The sequence below is a fragment of the Oncorhynchus mykiss genome, chromosome 25 (genome assembly GCF_057628025.1).
Source record: "Oncorhynchus mykiss isolate SJ-2025 chromosome 25, ASM5762802v1, whole genome shotgun sequence".
In the NCBI taxonomy this organism is placed as follows: domain Eukaryota; kingdom Metazoa; phylum Chordata; class Actinopteri; order Salmoniformes; family Salmonidae; genus Oncorhynchus; species Oncorhynchus mykiss.
Genome location: NC_143046.1, coordinates 2,156,031 through 2,177,992, shown reverse-complemented (window position 1 = coordinate 2,177,992; position 21,962 = coordinate 2,156,031).

Genomic DNA, 21,962 nt, shown 5'->3' with positions numbered 1-21,962 from the left:
GAGGAGAGATAGGAGGAGAGAGATAGGATGAGAGTGATAGGAGGAGAGAGATAGGAGGAGAGAGATAGGAGGAGAGAGATAGGAGGAGAGTGATAGGAGGAGAGTGATAGGAGGAGAGAGATAGGAGGAGAGAGATAGGAGGAGAGTGATAGGAGGAGAGAGAGAGAGAAATGTGGAGTCAAGTCTTGTCGTCTACTCCAAATGGCATCCTATTTCCTACGTATCTAGTGGTCAAAAGTAGTGCACTATGAAGGAAACAGGGTGCCATTTAGTCACAGACCTTCCACCTTTAACCAGTCAGTCAATCAGTCAGCCAGCCTTCCGTCTAGCTATTTAATCAGTCAGTCAATCAGTCAGCCAGCCTTCCATCTAGCTCTTTAACCAGTCAGTCAATCAGTCAGCCAGCCTTCCATCTAACTCTTTAACTAGTCAGTCAATCAGTCAGCCAGCTTTCCGTCTAACTCTTTAACTAGTCAGTCAATCAGTCAGTCAGCCTTCCGTCTAGCTCTTTAACCAGTCAGTCAATCAGTCAGCCAGCTTTCCGTCTAACTCTTTAACTAGTCAGTCAATCAGTCAGCCAGCCTTCCGTCTAGCTCTAATCAGTCAGTCAATCAATCAGTCAGCCAGCCTTCCATCTAGCTCTTTAACCAGTCAGTCAATCAGTCACCCAGTCTTCCATTTAATTAGTCAGTCAATCAGTCAGCCAGTCAATTAGCCAGTTAGCCAGTCAGTCTTTCAGTTAGCCAGTCAGCCAGTCAGTCTTTCAGTTAGCCAGTCAGCCAGTCAGTCTTTCAATTAGCCAGTCAGCCAGTCAGTCTTTCAGTTAGTCAATCAGCCAGTCAGTCTTTCAGTTAGTCATTCAGCCAGTCAGTCTTTCAGTTAGTCAATCAGCCAGTCAGTCTTTCAGTTAGTCAATCAGCCAGTCAGTCTTTCAGTTAGCCAGTCAGCCAGTCAGTCTTTCAGTTAGTCATTCAGCCAGTCAGTCTTTCAGTTAGCCAGTCAGTCTTTCAGTTAGTCAATCAGCCAGTCAGTCTTTGTTAGTCAATCAGCCAGTCAGTCTTTCAGTTAGTCAATCAGCCAGTCAGTCTTTCAGTTAGTCATTCAGCCAGTCAGTCTTTCAGTTAGTCAATCAGTCAGTCAGTCCTAAAACTCTACATGACGAAGAAATGAAGGAAATTCTTAGTCAGAATCTGTCTGTCTGTCTGTCTGTCTGTCTGTCTGTCTGTCTGTCTGTCTGTCTGTCTGTCTGTCTGTCTGTCTGTCTGTCTGTCTGTCTGTCTGTCTGTCTGTCTGTCTGTCTGTCTGTCTGTCTGTCTGTCTGTCTGTCATCCACAGGATCAAGGTGTGGATTAACAATAACAGTTGTGTTTCAGCTTCTCAGCGCTGAGTGGGTCCCCTCTGTTTCTGATGAGGGAGGGAGGGAGGGAGGAGGGGGGTAGAGAGAGGAGGGGGAGGGGGAGAGAGAGAGAGAACTATGTATTCATGATCCAGTGTGATGAGAAAACAGTGCTGTGAGGAGACTGTTATTGTAACTTCAACGCAGAACAGAGTAGATCAGAACCGAGCAGGAATCCAGCCTAGAACAGATGGCGAAGGCCTTTTGTAGAACCCTTGGCTCCAAGACCCACCCTACCTCCCCAACTATTTACATAGCAAGGCAGCTGCTCCTTCCCCCCTCCCTACCCCCATCTCTCACCCCAATAACTTTAACCTCTCTCTCTACCCCCCCTCGTTCTCTCTCTCTCTCTCTCTCTCTCTCTCTCTCTCTCTCTCTCTCTCTCTCTCTCTCTCAATTCAATTCAATTCAATTCAAGGGGCTTTATTCATAACATTGTGTCAATACTTTGCTCCTTGAAAACCAGCGCACTTCTGTATGTTGTAAAAGCGTTACATGGTCACTGTCGATATCAGTGCATAGTGCAGAATATACAGAGGAGCTCAGAGGTCTTGCTTTAACAAAGTTAACCATTTTCACTGTGGTGACAAAAACGTATTTCAAGCTGTCAGACATTCCCTTGGCAGCAAGAGCCTCTAGGTGGATGCTGCAGTGTACCCAAGAGCCTCTCTGTGGATGCTGCAGTGTACCCAAGAGCCTCTCTGTGGATGCTGCAGTGTACCCAAGAGCCTCTCGGTGGATGCTGCAGTGTACCCAAGAGCCTCTCGGTGGATGCTGCAGTGTACCCAAGAGCCTCTCGGTGGATGCTGTAGTGGACCCAAGAGTCTCTTGGTGGATGCTGCAGTGTACCCAAGAGCCTCTCGGTGGATGCTGCAGTGTACCCAAGAGCCTCTCGGTGGATGCTGCAGTGTACCCAAGAGCCTCTCGGTGGATGCTGCAGTGTACCCAAGAGCCTCTCGGTGGATGCTGCAGTGTACCCAAGAGCCTCTCGGTGGATGCTGCAGTGTACCCAAGAGCCTCTCGGTGGATGCTGTAGTGGACCCAAGAGCCTCTCGGTAGATGCTGCAGTGTACCCAAGAGCCTCTCGGTGGATGCTGCAGTGTACCCAAGAGCCTCTCGGTGGATGCTGCAGTGTACCCAAGAGCCTCTCGGTGGATGCTGCAGTGTACCCAAGTGGTGTCGGGAGAAACTGCTTGTACGAGCGTTACCACTCCACTATGTCTCCCTGTCATGGTTTTTGTGCCATCAGTACAGATGCCAACACATCTTGACCACCAAAGTCCATTTGATGTCACAAAGCTGTCCAGTACTTTAAAAATATCCTCTTCTGTTGTCCTGGTTTCTAGTGGTTTGCAGAAGAGGATGTCTTCCTTGATTGACCCCCATAAACATAGCTGACATATACCAGGAGCTGTGCCAGGCACGCCACATCTGTTGACTCATCCAGCTGTAACGCATATAATTCACTGGCTTGTATGTGAAGCAGTAATTCTTATTAATGGTATCTGTTGCTTTTATACCTGTCTTACTACTCAAAAGTCGTCTTAATTCTCGCTCAAAAAACTTTCTCTGGTTTTACTGTTATCCCAGGTCTGTCAGGGCCCAGGTCTGTCAGGGCCCAGGTCTGTCAGGGCCCAGGTCTGTCAGGACCCAGGTCTGTCAAGGCCCAGGTCTGTCAGGGCCCAGGTCAGTCAGGGCCCAGGTCTGTCAGGGCCCAGGTCTGTCAGGGCCCAGGTTTGTCAGGGCCCAGGTTTGTCAGGGCCCAGGTCTGTCAGGGCCCAGGTCTGTCAGGGCCCAGGTCTGGCAGAATCTGTGCAGAATATCTAGGTGCTGCTGTAGGCCCTCCTTGGTTGGGGACAGAAGCAATAGATCATCAGAAAACAGGAGACATTTGACTTCAGATTCTAGTAGGGTGAGGCCGGGTGCAGCAGACAGCATGCAGGTGCCCGGCCCGCCACAAGGAGACGCTAGAGCACGATGAGACAAGCTAATCTCGTCCGGGAAAAACCTTCCCCTAACCCAGACAGCGCTGGGCCAATTGTGCGCCGCCTCATGGGTCTCCCGGTTACGGCCTTCTACTGCCTGGGATCGAACCCCAGGCTGTAGTGAATTTTCTAGCACTGCGATGCACCACTTCGGGAGGCCCCTACCCTAACACACACGGTCTATCTCCAAACACACTGGGCACAGACTTTCCATCTATCTATCTCCAAACACACTGGGCACAGACCTTCCATCTATCTATCTCCAAACACACTGGGCACAGACCTTCCATCTATCTATCTCCAAACACACTGGGCACAGACCTTCCATCTATCTATCTCCAAACACACTGGGCACAGACCTTCCATATATCTATCTCCAAACACACTGGACCAAGACCTTCCATCTATCTACCTCCAAACACACTGGGAACAGACCTTCCATATATCTATCTCCAAACACACTGGGCACAGACCTTCCATATATCTATCTCCAAACACACTGGGCACAGACCTTCCATATATCTACCTCCAAACACACTGGGCACAGACCTTCCATCTATCTATCTCCAAACACACTGGGTACAGACCTACCATCTATCTATCTCCAAACACACTGGGCACAGACCTTCCATCTATCTATCTCCAAACACACTGGGCACAGACCTTCCATCTATCTATCTCCAAACACACTGGGCACAGACCTTCCATCTATCTACCTCCAAACACACTGGGCACAGACCTTCCATATATCTATCTCTACCACAGACCTTATTCTGTTCAGAAACCTGCTCTAAGATTGTTTACCCAGGCAGCCAGAGCTGAAGACCTCGTCAGGGACCTCAGGGTTCAAACTCCAACCATATGTTCTGTTCTCCAATGTTCCACTATGATGCCCTGCAGAGAGAGATGTGAGAGACTGATAGGAACGGGGTTCTGACGTTCTGCTAATGACTCAGGGTTATAGAACCAGGGTTATAGAGTCAGGGTTATAGAGCCAGGGTCAGGGTTATAGAGTCAGGGTCAGGGTTATAGAGTCAGGGTTATATAACCAGGGTTATAGAGCCAGGGTTATAGAGCCAGGTTTATAGAGCCAGGGTCAGGGTTATAGAGCCAGGGTCAGGGTTATAGAGCCAGGGCCAGGATTATAGAGCCAGGGTTATGGAGTCAGGGTTATAGAACCAGGGTCAGGGTTATAGAGTCAGGGTTATAGAGCCAGAGTCAGGGTTATGGAGCCAGGGTCAGGGTTATAGGGCCAGGGTCAGGGTTATAGAGCCAGGGTCAGGGTTATAGAGACAGGGTCAGGGTTATAGAGTCAGGGTCGGGGTTATAGAGCCAGGGTCAGGGTTATAGAGTCAGGGTCAGGGTTATAGAACCAGGGTCAGGGTTATAGAACCAGGGCCAGGGTTATGGAGCCAGGGTCAGGGTTAAAGCGCCAGGGTTATAAAGCCAGGGTCAGGGTTATAGAGCCAGGGTTATAGAGCCAGGGTTATAGAGCCAGGGTCAGGGTTATAGAGCCAGGGTTATAGAGTCAGGGTTATAGAGCCAGGGTCAGGGTTATAGAGCCAGGGTTATAGAGCCAGGGTTATAGAGCCAGGGTTATAGAGTCAGGGTTATAGAGCCAGGGTTATAGAGCCAGGGTCAGGGTTATGGAGCCAGGGTTATAGAGCCAGGGTTATAGAGCCAGAGTTATAGAGCCAGGGTTATAGAGCCAGGGTTAAAGAGCCAGGGTTATAGAGCTAGGGTCAGGGTTATAGAACCAGGGTCAGGGTTATAGAGCCAGGTTATAGAGCCAGGGTTATAGAGCCAGGGTCAGGGTTATAGAGCCAGGGTTATAGAGCCAGGGTTATAGAGCCAGGGTCATAGATCCAGGGTCAGGTTTATAGAGTCAGGGTTATAGAGCCAGGGTTATGGAGTCAGGGTCAGGGTTATAGAGTCAGGGTCAGGGTTATAGAGCCAGGGTTATAGAGTCAGGGTCAGGGTTATAGAACCAGGGTCTGGGTTATATAGCCAGGGTCAGAGTTATAGAGCCAGGGGCAGGGTTATAGAGCCAGGGTCAGAGTTATAGAGCCAGGGTTATAGAGTCAGGGTTATAGAGCCAGAGTCAGGGTTATGGAGCCAGGGTCAGGGTTATAGGGCCAGGGTCAGGGTTATAGAGCCAGGGTCAGGGTTATAGAGACAGGGTCAGGGTTATAGAGTCAGGGTCAGGGTTATAGAGCCAGGGTCAGGGTTATAGAGTCAGGGTCAGGGTTATAGAACCAGGGTCAGGGTTATAGAACCAGGGCCAGGGTTATGGAGCCAGGGTCAGGGTTATAGCGCCAGGGTTATAAAGCCAGGGTCAGGGTTATAGAGCCAGGGTTATAGAGCCAGGGTTATAGATCCAGGGTCAGGGTTATAGAGCCAGGATTATAGAGCCAGGGTTATAGAGCCAGGGTTATAGAGTCAGGGTTATAGAGCCAGGGTTATAGAGCCAGGGTTATGGAGCCAGGGTTATAGAGCCAGGGTCAGGGTTATAAAGCCAGGGTTATAGAGCCAGGGTCAGGGTTATAGAGGCAGGGTCAGGGTTATGGAGCCAGGGTTATGGAGTCAGGGTTATAGAGCCAGGGTTATAGAGCCAGGGTCAGGGTTATAGAGCCAGGGTTATAGAGTCAGGGTTTTGGAGCCAGGGTCAGGGTTATAGAGCCAGGGTCAGGGTTATAGAGCCAGGGTCAGGGTTATGGAGCCAGGGTTATAGAGTCAGGGTTATAGAGCCAGAGTCAGGGTTATGGAGCCAGGGTCAGGGTTATAGGGCCAGGGTCAGGGTTATAGAGCCAGGGTCAGGGTTATAGAGACAGGGTCAGGGTTATAGAGTCAGGGTCAGGGTTATAGAGCCAGGGTCAGGGTTATAGATTCAGGGTCAGGGTTATAGAACCAGGGTCAGGGTTATAGAACCAGGGCCAGGGTTATGGAGCCAGGGTCAGGGTTATAGCGCCAGGGTTATAAAGCCAGGGTCAGGGTTATAGAGCCAGGGTTATAGAGCCAGGGTTATAGAGCCAGGGTCAGGGTTATAGAGCCAGGGTTATAGAGCCAGGGTTATAGAGCCAGGGTTATAGAGTCAGGGTTATAGAGCCAGGGTTATAGAGCCAGGGTCAGGGTTATGGAGCCAGGGTTATAGAGCCAGGGTTATAGAGCCAGAGTTATGGAGCCAGGGTTATAGAGCCAGGGTTAAAGAGCCAGGGTTATAGAGCTAGGGTCAGGGTTATAGAACCAGGGTCAGGGTTATAGAGCCAGGTTATAGAGCCAGGGTTATAGAGCCAGGGTCAGGGTTATAGAGCCAGGGTTATAGAGCCAGGGTTATAGAGCCAGGGTCATAGATCCAGGGTCAGGTTTATAGAGTCAGGGTTATAGAGCCAGGGTTATGGAGTCAGGGTCAGGGTTATAGAGTCAGGGTCAGGGTTATAGAGCCAGGGTTATAGAGTCAGGGTCAGGGTTATAGAACCAGGGTCAGGGTTATATAGCCAGGGTCAGAGTTATAGAGCCAGGGGCAGGGTTATAGAGCCAGAGTTATATAGCCAGGGTCAGGGTTATATAGCCAGGGTCAGAGTTATAGAGCCAGAGTTATAGAGCCAGAGTTATAGAGCCAGGGTCAGGGTTATAGAGCCAGGATCAGGGTCTTAGAGCCAGGGTTATAGAGCCAGGGTCAGGGTTATAGAACCAGGGTCAGGGTTATAGAACCAGGGTCAGGGTTATCGACCCTGGACTGTCTCTATGACCGTGTTCACCTGTACAGGGAGACAGTTCCCATCCTTGCCAAGACTCTCAAGAACGTTGCTTTAAACCGCAGCCTGACCTCTCCACCCAGGAACAGCGGAGCAATCTCCACCCCTCCGAGATCACAGAGACAACACCCCGGACCAGCACCCTGGAACCCCCAGCCACGACCACAGCAACACCTACCTCAATGCCCTCCACAGCCAGCGCAGCACAGACCACCCCAGCCCAGCTTCAGAGCCACCCAGACGAGGCTTCCCACCCCCCTGTCCCCCACCGCAGACCCACACTTGGAGGAGCCCCAGCCCAGCAGGCAGAGCTACACACAGGATGTGAGAGGAGCAACTGGCCCAGCCCCCACCAACCAAATGAGTGACATTAAACACATGCTGAGTCTACTATGCTCACATGTGATAGGCCGAGGGTCATGGTAAGATGAGCACAAGAACTCCACCATCCTCACACTACACCCACCCAAGTGGCATGACACAAATGCTATCTTAAATGATAAACAAATCACATTTGCATAATGAGAGTTTACTTTAATTGAAAAATACAATTTTAATAGTTCTTGTTAGATTGTGAGTGTTTGTCTCATTTTGAATGTAAAGGGGGAAAAAAGTTAGGACATCTTTTTATGTTGCATGTTGGAATTTACAAGGATTGAAGTCTTTTGGGTTGTAGAGCAGAAACCCAGACTTCCTGAAAGAAATTGATGATGTTGACATTGTAGTACTACAGGAAACATGGTGCAGAGGTGATGTTTCCACTGGCTGTCCACTAGGTTATAGGGAGATAATCCTACCATCCACTAAATTAAAATAATCAGACAGGGCAGAGACTCAGGGCAGGGCAGAGACTCAGGGCAGGGCAGAGACTCAGGACAGGGCAGAGACTCAGGACAGGGCAGAGACTCAGGGCAGGGCAGAGACTCAGGGCAGGGCAGAGACTCAGGGCAGGGCAGAGACTCAGGGGGAATGCTCATATGGTATCAAATTCAATCGAATTGATCAAAACTGTTATGGTGAGAGAATGAGGACCCAAAAGCGAACTAACTTAAACAGAGCTTCTTTAATAACAAAACATAGGTAGGCTCAGATAGACCGGCAGATTCCGACAGGACAGGACAAGGTTACAGCAAACATGACGATAGTCTGGCTCAGGCATGAAACACAAACAAACAAGAATCCGACAAGGACAGGAGCAGAAACAGAGGGAGATATAGGGACCTAATCAGAGGGAAAAAGGGAACAGGTGGGGAACGGGGTGAATGGGTAGTTAGGAGGAGACAGGGAACAGCTGGGGGAAAGAAGGGGAGAAAAGGTAACCTGACACGACCAGCAGAGGGAGACAGGGTGAAGGGAAAGGACAGAGACAAGACAACATGACAGTACCCCCCCACTCACCGAGCGCCTCCTGGCGCACTCGAGGAGGAAACCTGGCGGCAACGGAGGAAATCCTCGATCAGCGCACGGTCCAGCACGTCCCGAGAGGGAACCCAACTCCTCTCCTCAGGACCGTACCCCTCCCAATCGACAAGGTACTGGTGACCACGGCCCCGAGGACGCATGTCCAAAATCCTGCGGACCCTGTAGATGGGTGCGCCCTCGACAAGGATGGGGGGGGGGGGGGGAAGACGAGCGGGGGCGCGAAGAACGGGCTTAATGCAGGAGACGTGGAAGACCGGGTGGACGCGACGAAGGTATCGCGGAAGAAGAAGTCGAACTGCGACAGGATTAATGACCCGAGAAATACGGAACGGACCAATGAACCGCGGGGTCAACTTGCGAGAAGCCGTCTTAAGGGGAAGGTTCTGAGTGGAGAGCCAAACTCTCTGACCGCGACAATATCTAGGACTCTTAGTTCTACGCTTATTAGCAGCCCTCACAGTCTGCGTCCTATAACGGCAAAGTGCAGACCTGACCCTCTTCCAGGTGCGCTCGCAACGTTGGACAAAAGCCTGAGCGGAGGGGACGCTGGACTCGGCGAACTGAGATGAGAACAGCGGAGGCTGGTACCCGAGGCTACTCTGAAAAGGAGATAGCCCGGTCGCAGACGAAGGAAGCGAGTTGTGGGCGTATTCTGCCCAGGGGAGCTGTTCTGACCAAGACGCAGGGTTGCGAAAAGAAAGACTGCGTAAGATGCGACCAATAGTCTGATTGGCCCGTTCTGCTTGACCGTTAGACTGGGGGTGAAAGCCGGAAGAGAGACTGACGGAAGCCCCAATCAAACGGCAAAACTCCCTCCAAAATTGAGACGTGAATTGCGGACCTCTGTCCGAAACGACGTCTGACGGAAGGCCATGAATTCTGAAAACATTCTCGATGATGATTTGTGCCGTCTCTTTAGCAGAAGGAAGCTTAGCAAGGGGAATGAAATGGGCCGCCTTAGAGAACCTATCGACAACCGTAAGAATAACAGTCTTCCCCGCTGACGAAGGCAGTCCGGTGACAAAATCTAAGGCGATGTGAGACCACGGTCGAGAGGGAATAGGAAGCGGCCTGAGACGGCCGGCAGGAGGAGAGTTACCGGACTTAGTCTGCGCGCAGACCGAACAAGCAGCCACGAAACGACGCGTGTCATGCTCCCGGGTGGGCCACCAAAAACGCTGGCGAATGGAAGCAAGCGTACCCCGAACGCCAGGGTGGCCGGCTAACTTGGCAGAGTGAGCCCACTGAAGAACGGCCAGACGAGTAGGAACGGGAACGAAAAGAAGGTTCCTAGGACAAGCGCGCGGCGACGGAGTGTGAGTGAGCGCTTGTTTTACCTGCCTCTCAATTCCCCAGACAGTCAACCCGACAACACGCCCCTCAGGGAGAATCCCCTCGGGGTCAGTGGAGGCTACTGAAGAACTGAAGAGACGAGACAAAGCATCAGGCTTGGTGTTCTTAGAGCCCGGACGATAAGAAATCACGAACTCGAAACGAGCGAAAAACAGCGCCCAACGCGCCTGACGCGCATTAAGTCGTTTGGCAGAACGGATGTACTCAAGGTTCCTATGGTCAGTCCAAACGACAAAAGGAACGGTCGCCCCCTCCAACCACTGTCGCCATTCGCCTAGGGCTAACCGGATGGCGAGCAGTTCGCGGTTACCCACATCATAGTTACGTTCCGACGGCGACAGGCGATGAGAAAAATACGCGCATGGGTGGACCTTGTCGTCAGAGAGGGAGCGCTGAGAAAGAATGGCTCCCACGCCCACCTCTGACGCGTCAACCTCGACAACGAACTGTCTAGAGACGTCAGGTGTAACAAGGATAGGAGCGGATGTAAAACGATTCTTGAGGAGATCAAAAGCTCCCTGGGCGGAAACGGACCACTTAAAGCACGTCTTGACAGAAGTAAGGGCTGTGAGAGGAGCGGCCACCTGACCGAAATTACGGATGAAACGACGATAGAAGTTCGCGAAGCCGAGAAAGCGCTGCAGCTCGACGCGTGACTTAGGGACGGGCCAATCAATGACAGCTTGGACTTTAGCGGGATCCATCTTAATGCCTTCAGCGGAAATAACAGAACCGAGAAATGTGACGGAGGAGGCATGAAAAGTGCACTTCTCAGCCTTCACAAAAAGACAATTCTCTAAAAGGCGCTGGAGGACACGTCGAACGTGCTGAACATGAATCTGGAGTGACGGTGAAAAAATCAGGATATCGTCAAGGTAAACGAAAACAAAGATGTTCAGCATGTCTCTCAGGACATCATTGACTAATGCCTGAAAGACAGCTGGAGCGTTAGCGAGGCCGAAAGGAAGAACCCGGTATTCAAAGTGCCCTAACGGAGTGTTAAACGCCGTCTTCCACTCGTCCCCCTCCCTGATGCGCACGAGATGGTAAGCGTTACGAAGGTCCAACTTAGTGAAAAACCTGGCTCCCTGCAGGATCTCGAAGGCTGAAGACATAAGAGGAAGCGGATAACGATTCTTAACTGTTATGTCATTCAGCCCTCGATAATCTATGCAGGGGCGCAGAGACCCGTCCTTCTTCTTGACAAAAAAAAACCCCGCTCCGGCGGGAGAGGAGGAGGGGACTATGGTACCGGCGTCAAGAGCTACAGACAAATAATCCTCGAGAGCCTTACGTTCGGGAGCCGACAGAGAGTATAGTCTACCCCGGGGGGGAGTGGTTCCCGGAAGGAGATCAATACTACAATCATACGACCGGTGTGGAGGAAGAGAGGTGGCCCTGGACCGACTGAACACCGTGCGCAGATCGTGATATTCCTCCGGCACCCCTGTCAAATCACCAGGCTCCTCCTGTGAAGAAGAGACAGAGGAAACAGGAGGGATAGCAGACATTAAACATTTCACATGACAAGAGACGTTCCAGGAGAGGATAGAATTACTAGACCAATTAATGGAAGGATTATGACAAACTAGCCAGGGATGGCCCAAAACAACAGGTGTAAAAGGTGAACGAAAAATCAAAAAAGAAATGGTTTCGCTATGATTACCAGAAACAGTGAGGGTTAAAGGTAGCGTCTCACGCTGAATCCTGGGGAGAGGACTACCATCCAGGGCGAACAAGGCCGTGGACTCCCTTAACTGTCTGAGAGGAATGTCATGTTCCCGAGCCCAGGTCTCGTCCATAAAACAGCCCTCCGCCCCAGAGTCTATTAAGGCACTGCAGGAAGCTGACGAACCGGTCCAGCGTAGATGGACCGACAAGGTAGTGCAGGATCTTGAAGGAGAGACAGGAGTAGTAGCGCTCACCAGTAGCCCTCCGCTTACTGATGAGCTCTGGCTTTTACTGGACATGAAGTGACAAAATGACCAGCAGAACCGCAATAGAGACAGAGGCGGTTGGTGATTCTCCGTTCCCTCTCCTTAGTCGAGATGCGGATACCTCCCAGCTGCATAGGCTCAGCTCCCGAGCCGGCAGAGGAAGATGGTAGTGATGCGGAGAGGGGGGCAACGGAGAACGCGAGCTCCTTTCCACGAGCTCGGTGACGCAGATCAACCCGTCGCTCAATGCGAATAGCGAGTTCAATCAGGGAATCCACGCTGGAAGGGACCTCCCGGGAGAGAATCTCATCCTTTACCTCTGCGCGGAGACCCTCCAGAAAACGAGCGAGCAAAGCCGGCTCGTTCCAGCCACTGGAGGCAGCAAGAGTGCGAAACTCAATAGAGTAGTCTGTTATGGATCGATTACCTTGACATAGGGAAGACAGGGCCCTGGAAGCCTCCTCCCCAAAAACAGATCGATCAAAAACCCGTATCATCTCCTCCTTAAAGTCCTGATACTGGTTAGTACACTCAGCCCTTGCCTCCCAGATTGCCGTGCCCCACTCACGAGCCCGTCCAATAAGGAGAGATATGACGTAGGCGACACGAGCAGTGCTCCTGGAGTAAGTGTTGGGCTGGAGAGAAAACACAATATCACACTGGGTGAGGAACGAGCGGCATTCAGTGGGCTCCCCAGAGTAACACGGCGGGTTATTGATTCTGGGCTCCGGAGATTCGAAAGCCCTGGAAGTGGCCGGTGGATCGAGGCGGAGATGGTGAACCTGTTCTGTGAGGTTGGAGACTTGGGTGGCCAGGGTCTCAACGGCATGTCGAGCAGCAGACACTTCCTGCTCGTGTCTGCCTAGCATCGCTCCCTGGATCCCGACGGCTGAGTGGAGAGGATCCGAAGTCGCTGGGTCCATTCTTGGTCGGATTCTTCTGTTATGGTGAGAGAATGAGGACCCAAAAGCGAACTAACTTAAACAGAGCTTCTTTAATAACAAAACATAGGTAGGCTCAGATAGACCGGCAGATTCCGACAGGACAGGACAAGGTTACAGCAAACATGACGATAGTCTGGCTCAGGCATGAAACACAAACAAACAAGAATCCGACAAGGACAGGAGCAGAAACAGAGGGAGATATAGGGACCTAATCAGAGGGAAAAAGGGAACAGGTGGGGAACGGGGTGAATGGGTAGTTAGGAGGAGACAGGGAACAGCTGGGGGAAAGAAGGGGAGAAAAGGTAACCTGACACGACCAGCAGAGGGAGACAGGGTGAAGGGAAAGGACAGAGACAAGACAACATGACAAAAACAGGTGCAAAGGAGCAAGATTAATAAAATACTGTATGGGGATGAGGTAGGTAGATAGATGGGCTATTTACAGATGGGCTATGCACAGGTGCAGTGATCTGTGAGCTGCTCTGACAGCTGGTGCTTAAAGCTAGTGAGGGAAATATGAGTCTCCAGCTTCAGAGATTTTTGCAGTTCGTTCCAGTCATTGGCAGCAGAGAACTGGAAGGAAAGATGACCGAAGGAGGAATTGGCTTTGGGGGTGACCAGGTGGGTGATGCTATGGTGACCAGTGAGCTGAGATGAGGCGGGGCTTTACCTAGCAGAGACTTGTAGATAACCTGTAGCCAGTGGATTTGGTGACGAGTATAAAGCGAGGGCCAATCAACGAGAGCGTACAGGTCGCAATGGTGGGTAGTGTATGGGGCTTTGGTGAGAAAACAGATGGCACTGTGATAGACTGCATCCAGTTTGAGTAGAGTGTTGGAGGCTATTTTATAGATGACATCAACGAAGTCGAGGATCAGTAGGATGGTCAGTTTTACGAGGGTATGTTTGGCAGCATGAGTGAAGGATGCTTTGTTGCGATATATGAAGCCAATTCTAGATTTCATTTTGGAATGGAGATGCTTAATGTGAGTCTGGAAGGAGAGTTTACAGTCTAACCATGTCGACACCCAGGTATTTGTAGTTGTCCACGTATTATAAGTCAGAGCTGTCCAGAGTAGTGATGCTGGACGGGCGAGCAGGTGCGGGCAGTGATCGATTGAATAGCATGCATTTAGTTTTACTTGCGTTTAAGAGCAGTTGGAGGCCACGGAAGGAGAGTTGTATGGCATTGAAGCTCGTCTGGAGGTTAGTTAACACAGTGTCCAAGGTTGGGGCCAGAAGTATACAGAATGGTGTCATCTGCGTAGAGGTGGATCAGAGAATCACCAGCAGCAAGAGCAACATCATTGATGTATACAGAAAAGAGAGTTGGCCCGAGAATTGAACCCTGTGGCACACCCATAGAGACTGTCAGAGGTCCGGACAGCAGACCCTCCGATTTAACACACTGAACTCTATCAGAGAAGTAGTTGGTAAACCAGGCAAGGCAATCATTTGAGAAACCAAGGCTGTCGAGTCTGCCAATAAGAATATTGTGATTGACAGAGTCGAAAGCCTTGGCCAGGTCGATGAATACAGGTTGATGGTGGTTAAGATATCGTTTAGGACTTTGAGCGTGGCTGAGGTGCACCCATGACCAGCTCTGAAACCGGATTGCATAGCGGAGAAGGTACGGTTGGATTCGAAATGGTCGGTAATCTGTTTGTTAATTTGGCTTTCGAAGACCTTAGAAAGGCAGGGTAGGATAGATATTGGTCTGTAGCAGTTTGGGTCTAGAGTGTCACCCCCTTTGAAGAGTGGGATGACCGCGGCAGCTTTCCAATCTTTGGGAATCTCAGACAGGAAAGCCAGGAAAGAGAGTTTGAACAGGCTAGTAATAGGGGTTGCAACAATTTAGGCAGATCATTTTAGAAAGAGATGGTCCAGATTGTCTAGCCCGGCTGATTTGTAGGTGTCCGGATTTTGCAGCTCTTTCAGAACATCAGCTATCTGGATTTGGGTAAAGGAGAAATGGTGGGGGGTTGCTGTGGAGGGTGCCGGGCAGTTGACCGGGGTAGGGGTAGCCAAGTGGAAAGCATGGCCAACCGTAGAGAAATGGCCAACCGTGGCCAACCGTAGAGAAATGCTTATTGAAATGACAGTGGATAGTGTTTCCTAGCCTCAGAGCAGTGGGCATAACCCTGGCTCTATAACCCTGGCTCTATAACCCTGACCCTGGCTCTATAACCCTGACCCTGGCTCCATAACCCTGGCTCTATAACCCTGGCTCTATAACCCTGGCTCTATAACCCTGACCCTCGCTCTATAACCCTGACCCTGGCTCCATAACCCTGGCTCCATAACCCTGGCTCTATAATCCTGGCTCTATAACCCTGGCTCTATAACCCTGACCCTGGCTCTATTATAACCCTGACCCTGGCTCTATTATAACACTGACCCTGGCTCTAAAACCTTGACCCTGACTCCTTAACACTGACCCTGGCTCTATAACCCTGACCCTGGCTCTATAACCCTGACCCTGATTCTATAACCCTGGCTCTATAACCCTGGCTCTATAACCCTGGCTCTATAACCATGGCTCTATAACCCTGGGTCTATAACCCTGACCATGGCTCTATAACCCTAACCCTGGCTCTATAACACTGACCCTGGTTCCATAACCCTGACTCTATAACCCTGGCTCTATAACCCTGACCCTGGCTCTATAACCCTGACCCTGGCTCTATAACCCTGGCTCTATAACCCTGACCATGGCTCCATAACCCTGACCCTGGCTCTATAACCCTGGCTCTATAACCCTGGCTCTATAACCCTGACCCTGGCTCTATAACCCTGGCTCTATAACCCTGACCCTGGCTCTATAACATTGGCTCTATAACCCTGGCTCTATAACCCTGGCTCTATAACCCTGGCTCTATAACCCTGGCTCTATAACCCTGGCTCCATAACCCTGACCCTAGCTCTATAACCCTGACCCTGGCTCTATAACCCTGACCCTGGCTCCAAAACCCTGACTCTATAACCCTGGCTCTATAACCCTGACCCTGGCTCTATAACCCTGGCTCTATAACCCTGACTCCATAACCCTGGCTCCATAACCCTGACCCTGCCTCTATAAACCTGACCCTGGCTCTATAACCCTGGCTTTATAACCTTGACCCTGGCTCTATAACCCTGGCTCCATAACCCTGGCTCTATAACCCTGGCTCTATAACCCTCGCTCTATAACGCTGACCCTGACTCTATAACCCTGGCTCCATAACCCTGGCTCTATAACCCTGACCCTGGCTCTATAACCCTGGTTCTATAACCCTGACCCTGGTTCCATAACCCTGACTCTATAACCCTGACTCTATAACCCTTGCTCTATAACCCTGACCCTGGCTCTATAACACTGACCCTGGCTCTATAACCCTGGCTCTATAAGCCTGGCTCTATAACCCTGGCTCTATAACCCTGACCCTGGCTCTATAACCCTGACCCTGACTCTATAACCCTGGCTCTATAACCCTGGCATTATAACCCTGACCCTGGCTCTATAACCCTGGCTCTATAACACTTGGCTCTATAACCCTGACCCTGACTCCATAACCCTGACCGTGGCTCCATAACCCTGACCCTGGCTCTATAACCCTGACCCTGACTCTATAACCCTGGCTCTATAACCCTGACCCTGACTCCATAACCTTGACCCTGGCTCTATAACCCTGACCCTGGCTCTATAACCCTGACCCTGGCTCTATAACCCTGGCTCTATAACCCTGGCTCTATAACCCTGGCTCTATAACCCTGACCCTGGCTCTATAACCCTGGCTCTGTAACCCTGGCTCTGTAACCCTGGCTTTGTAACCCTGGCTTTATAACCCTTGCTCTATAACCCTGACCCTGGCTCTATAACCCTGACCCTGGCTCTATAACCCTGGCTCTATAACCCTGACCATGGCTCCATAACCCTGACCCTGGCTCTATAACCCTGGCTCTATAACCCTGACCCTGACTCTATAACCCTGACCCTGGCTCTATAACCCTGGCTCTATATCCCTGACCCTGACTCTATAACCCTGACCCTGGCTCCATAACCCTGGCTCTAAAACCCTGGCTCCATAACCATGACCATGGCTCTATAACCCTGAACCTGGCTCTATAACCCTGACCCTGGCTCCATAACCCTGACTCTATAACCCTGGCTCTATAACCCTGACCCTGGCTCTATAACCCTGGCTCTATAACCCTGACCCTGGCTCTATAACCCTGGCTCCATATCCCTGGCTCTATAACCCTGGCTCTATAACCCTGGATCTATAACCCTGACTGTGACTCTATAACCCTGGCTCTATAATCCTGACCCTGGCTCTATAACCCTGGCTCTATAACCCTGGATCTATAACCCTGACCCTGGCTCTATAACCTTGGCTCTATAACCCTGACCCTGGCTCTATAACCCTGGCTCTAAAACCCTGGCTCCATAACCATGACCATGGCTCTATAACCCTGAACCTGGCTCTATAACCCTGACCATGGCTCCATAACCCTGACTCTATAACCCTGGCTCTATAACCCTGACCCTGGCTCTATAACCCTGGCTCAATATCCCTGGCTCTATAACCCTGACTCTATAACCCTGACCCTGGCTCTATAACCCTGACCCTGACTCTATAAACCTGACCCTGGCTCTATAACCCTGGCTCTATAACCCTGGATCTATAACCCTGACCGTGACTCTATAACCCTGGCTCTATAATCCTGACCCTGGCTCTATAACCCTGGCTCTATAACCCTGGATCTATAACCCTGACCCTGGCTCTATAACCTTGGCTCTATAACCCTGACCCTGGCTCTATAACCCTGGCTCTATAACCCTGGATCTATAACCCTGGCTCTATAACCCTGGCTCTATAACTCTGACCCTGGCTCCATAACCCTGGCTCTATAACCCTGCCTCTATAACCCTGGCTCTATATCCCTGACCCTGGCTCTATAACCCTGACCCTGACTCTATAACCCTGACCCTGGCTCTATAACCCTGGCTCTATAACCCTGACCCTGACTCTATAACCCTGGCTCTATGACCCTGACCCTGGCTCTATAACCCTGACCCTGGCTCTATAACCCTGGCTCTATAACCCTGACCATGGCTCCATAACCCTGACCCTGGCTCTATAACCCTGGCTCTATAACCCTGGCTCTATAACCCTCACCCTGACTCTATAACCCTGACCCTGGCTCTATAACCCTGGCTCTATAACCCTGACCCTGACTCTATAACCCTGACCCTGGCCATATAACCCTGGCTCTATAACCCTGGCTCCATAACCCTGACCCTGGCTCTGTAACCCTGAACCTGGCTCTATAACCCTGACCCTGGCTCCATAACCCTGACTCTATAACCCTGGCTCTATAACCCTGACCCTGGCTCTATAACCCTGACTCCATAACCCTGACTCCATAACCCTGGCTCCATAACCCTGACCCTGCCTCTATAACCCTGACCCTGGCTCTATAACCCTGGCTTTATAACCCTGACCCTGGCTCTATAACCCTGGCTCCATATCCCTGGCTCTATAACCCTGGCCCTATAACCCTGACCCTGGCTCTATAACCCTGACCCTGACTCTATAACCCTGACCCTGGCTCTATAACCCTCGCTCTATAACCCTGGATCTATAACCCTGACCGTGACTCTATAACCCTGGCTCTATAACCCTGACCCTGGCTCTATAACCCTGGATCTATAACCCTGACCCTGGCTCCATAACCTTGGCTCTATAACCCTGACCCTGGCTCTATAACCCTGGCTCTATAACCCTGGCTCTATAACCCTGGCTCTATAACCCTGACCCTGGCTCCATAACCTTGGCTCTATAACCCTGCCTCTATAACCCTGGCTCTATAACCCTGACCCTGGCTCTATAACCCTGACCCTGACTCTTTAACCCTGACCCTGGCTCTATAACCCTGGCTCTATAACCCTGACCCTGGCTCTATAACCCTGACCCAGACTCTATAACCCTGGCTCTATAACCCTGACCCTGGCTCTATAACCCTGGGTCTATAACACTGGCTCTATAACCCTGGCTCTATAACCCTGACCCTGGCTCTATAACCCTGGCTCTATAACACTGGCTCTATAACCCAGACCCTGACTCCATAACACTGACCCAGGCTCTATTACCCTGACCGTGACTCTATAACCCTGGCTCTATAACCCTGACCCTGGCTCTATAACATTGGCTCTATAACCCTGGCTCTATAACCCTGGCTCTATAACCCTTACCCTGGCTCTATAACACTGGCTCTATAACCCTGGCTCCATAACCCTGACCCTGGCTCTATAACCCTGACCCTGGCTCTATAACCCTGACCCTGGCTCCAAAACCCTGACTCTATAACCCTGGCTCTATAACCCTGACCCTGGCTCTATAACCCTGGCTCTATAACCCTGACTCCATAACCCTGGCTCCATAACCCTGACCCTGTCTCTATAACCCTGACCCTGGCTCTATAACCCTGGCTTTATAACCCTGACCCTGGCTCTATAACCCTGGCTCCATAACCCTGGCTCTATAACCCTGGATCTATAACCCTGACCCTGGCTCTATAACCCTGACACTGGCTCTATAACCCTGGCTCTATAACCCTGGCTCTATAACCCTGGTTCTATAACCCTGACCCTGGTTCCATAACCCTGACCCTATAACCCTGACTCTATAACCCTTGCTCTATAACCCTGACCCTGGCTCTATAACACTGACCCTGGCTCTATAACCCTGGCTCTATAACCCTGGCTCTATAACCCTGACCCTGGCTCTATAACCCTGACCCTGACTCTATAACCCTGGCTCTATAACCCTTGCTCTATAACCCTGACCCTGGCTCTATAACCCTGGCTCTATAACCCTGACCCTGGCTCTATAACCCTGGCTCTGTAACCCTGGCTCTGTAACCCTGGCTTTATAACCCTGGCTTTATAACCCTGGCTCTATAACCTTGGCTCTATAACCCTGACCATGGCTCCATAACCCTGACCCTGGCTCTATAACCCTGGCTCTATAACCCTGACCCTGACTCTATAACCCTGACCCTGGCTCTATAACCCTGGCTCTATAACCCTGACCCTGACTCTATAACCTTGACCCTGGCTCTATAACCCTGGCTCTAAAACCCTGGCTCCATAACCATGACCATGGCTCTATAACCCTGAACCTGGCTCTATAACCCTGACCCTGGCTCCATAACCCTGACTCTATAACCCTGGCTCTGTAACCCTGACCCTGGCTCTATAACCCTGGCTCTATAACCCTGACCCTGGCTCTATAACCCTGGCTCCATATCCCTGGCTCTATAACCTTGGCTCTATAACCCTGACCCTGGCTCTATAACCCTGACCCTGACTCTATAACCCTGACCCTGGCTCTATAACCCTGGCTCTATAACCCTGGATTTATAACCCTGACCGTGACTCTATAACCCTGGCTCTATAATCCTGACCCTGGCTCTATAACCCTGGCTCTATAACCCTGGATCTATAACCCTGACCCTGGCTCTATAACCTTGGCTCTATAACCCTGACCCTGGCTCTATAACCCTGGCTCTATAACCCTGGATCTATAACCCTGGCTCTATAACCCTGGCTCTATAACCCTGGCTCTATAACTCTGACCCTGGCTCCATAACCCTGGCTCTATAACCCTGCCACTATAACCCTGGCTCTATAACCCTGACCCTGGCTCTATAACCCTGACCCTGACTCTATAACCCTGACCCTGGCTCTATAACCCTGGCTCTATAACCCTGACCCTGGCTCTATAACCCTGACCCTGACACTATAACCCTGGCACTATGACCCTGACCCTGGCTCTATAACCCTGAACCTAGCTCTATAACCCTGGCTCTATAACCCTGACCATGGCTCCATAACCCTGACCCTGGCTCTATAACCCTGGCTCTATAACCCTGGCTCTATAACCCTCACCCTGACTCTATAACCCTGACCCTGGCTCTATAACCCTCGCTCTATAACCCTGGATCTATAACCCTGACCGTGACTCTATAACCCTGGCTCTATAACCCTGACCCTGGCTCTATAACCCTGGATCTATAACCCTGACCCTGGCTCCATAACCTTGGCTCTATAACCCTGACCCTGGCTCTATAACCCTGGCTCTATAACCCTGGCTCTATAACCCTGGCTCTATAACCCTGACCCTGGCTCCATAACCTTGGCTCTATAACCCTGCCTCTATAACCCTGGCTCTATAACCCTGACCCTGGCTCTATAACCCTGACCCTGACTCTTTAACCCTGACCCTGGCTCTATAACCCTGGCTCTATAACCCTGACCCTGGCTCTATAACCCTGACCCAGACTCTATAACCCTGGCTCTATAACCCTGACCCTGGCTCTATAACCCTGGGTCTATAACACTGGCTCTATAACCCTGGCTCTATAACCCTGACCCTGGCTCTATAACCCTGGCTCTATAACACTGGCTCTATAACCCAGACCCTGACTCCATAACACTGACCCTGGCTCTATTACCCTGACCGTGACTCTATAACCCTGGCTCTATAACCCTGACCCTGGCTCTATAACATTGGCTCTATAACCCTGGCTCTATAACCCTGGCTCTATAACCCTTACCCTGGCTCTATAACACTGGCTCTATAACCCTGGCTCCATAACCCTGACCCTGGCTCTATAACCCTGACCCTGGCTCTATAACCCTGACCCTGGCTCCAAAACCCTGACTCTATAACCCTGGCTCTATAACCCTGACCCTGGCTCTATAACCCTGGCTCTATAACCCTGACTCCATAACCCTGGCTCCATAACCCTGACCCTGTCTCTATAACCCTGACCCTGGCTCTATAACCCTGGCTTTATAACCCTGACCCTGGCTCTATAACCCTGGCTCCATAACCCTGGCTCTATAACCCTGGATCTATAACCCTGACCCTGGCTCTATAACCCTGACACTGGCTCTATAACCCTGGCTCTATAACCCTGGCTCTATAACCCTGGTTCTATAACCCTGACCCTGGTTCCATAACCCTGACCCTATAACCCTGACTCTATAACCCTTGCTCTATAACCCTGACCCTGGCTCTATAACACTGACCCTGGCTCTATAACCCTGGCTCTATAACCCTGGCTCTATAACCCTGACCCTGGCTCTATAACCCTGACCCTGACTCTATAACCCTGGCTCT